The following is a 1,745-nucleotide window of genomic DNA, read 5'->3' as shown; positions in this document are numbered from 1 at the left end:
AAGCCTTTAAAACAGAACAGGCTACCTCAGGCAAAGGTCCTCCTCTCCCCACGCACAGCAACCACCCAGCGTCCTGGAAGCGCACTCCCAGCAGCTCCGGCCCCTGGCAGTCCTCAGCAGGAGTCCTTAGCAGAAAGTCCTTAGCAGTTCTAACTCAAAAAAGGGCTTCGCGCTGCCACTGCCTCTGCTGCTGCCACCGTCACCACCACCGCCAGCCACCGAAGGAACGCTAGCTTGGCTTCCGCTTCCTCTTGCTCCGCCCCTTCCTGCTACGTCAGCAAGTCCAACGGGGCATGGAAGATCTTTAAATCCCATAACCCTTACACCAAACAAGAGTTAGAGGACATTATAAAATGCAAAATGGATAATTTTGAGCACATTAAATTGAAAAGTGTCTGTACAAAGACAATGTAACAGAGATTAAGAGGGAAGTGGGAAATTGGGAAAGAATTTTTACAACCAGTTTCTCTGATAAAGACCTCATTTCTAAAACATGCAGAGAATTTAGTCAAATCTAAAAAACACAAATCATTCTCCAATTGATAAATGGTCAAAAGATATGAACAGGTAGTTTTCAGAGGGAGAAATTAAAGATATCTATAAGCATAGGAAAAAAAATGCTCTACATCTCTATGGATGAGAGAAATGCAAATCAAACCAACTCTGAGGTACCACACTTCACACTGGGTAAGATGACAAAATAGGAAAATGATCAATGCTTGAGAGGATGTGGAAAAATTGGAATCATGCATTGTTGGTGGAGCTGTGAACTGATTCCACCTTTCTGTAGTGTAATCTGGAACTACGCCCAAAGGGCTATAAATAAGTGCATATCTTTTGACCCAGTAATACCACTTCTGGGCCTGTATGCCAAAGAGATCATAGAAGTGGGAACAGGACCCATTTGTACAAAAATATTTACAGCAGCTTTTTTGTGTTTGCAAAGAATTGGAAATTTAGGGGATGCCCATCAATTGGGGAATGGCTAAACAAGTTGTGATATATGAATGTAATGGGATACTATTGTGCTATAAGAAATGAGCAGATGGATTTCATATTTACCTGGAGAGACTTATACAAACTGATGTTGAGTGAGAAGAGCAGAACCAGGAGAAATTTGTACACAATTACAGACACAACGTATCTGTGATGGCCAACTTTGATAGACTGAAATCTTCTCAGCAATGGAAGGTTGTAAGACAACTCCAAAAGACTCATGAGGGAAAGAGATGTCTGCATTCAGAGAAGGAACTAGAAAGAACAGAGTTTGAATGCAGATTGAAGCAAACTACCTGCTCTCTTTTTTTTTCTTGTTCGGATTTGTTTCCTCTTTCCCATTGTTCAGTCCATCAGTTACAATCCTTCTTTATAATCTGACTAATGTCTAATGTGGAAGTATTTGCAGATCCTATCCTTGATTGCATGCCACCATTGGGGGCGGGGTGGAGAGGGAGAGGGAGAAAATTTGAAACTCAAGGGATTGTGAAACTGAATCTTGTAAATTAAAAGTAAACAAACAAATTAGTAAAGACAAAAAAACAAAAGAAAGTTCGAAGGAAATGCAAATCTTCTGCATGGATACCAAATCAATAGCATACATTAGAGCAAGAGAAGGAGGTGGTGCAGTGTACAAACCCCTTTTCCAGTTTTTTCAACCCTTTTTTCAAGAGTAGTAGTCAGCTATAGACAAGATTTCACGACAGTATTTGTGGATGTAGTCAAAGGGAGACAATGAAAAAGCTTAC

The sequence above is a fragment of the Petaurus breviceps genome, unplaced genomic scaffold (genome assembly GCF_028583685.1).
Source record: "Petaurus breviceps papuanus isolate PSGF00001 unplaced genomic scaffold, PetGlider_PUasm1.0 90601, whole genome shotgun sequence".
NCBI lineage: Eukaryota > Metazoa > Chordata > Mammalia > Diprotodontia > Petauridae > Petaurus > Petaurus breviceps.
Note: the sequence above shows the minus strand (reverse complement) of the source record.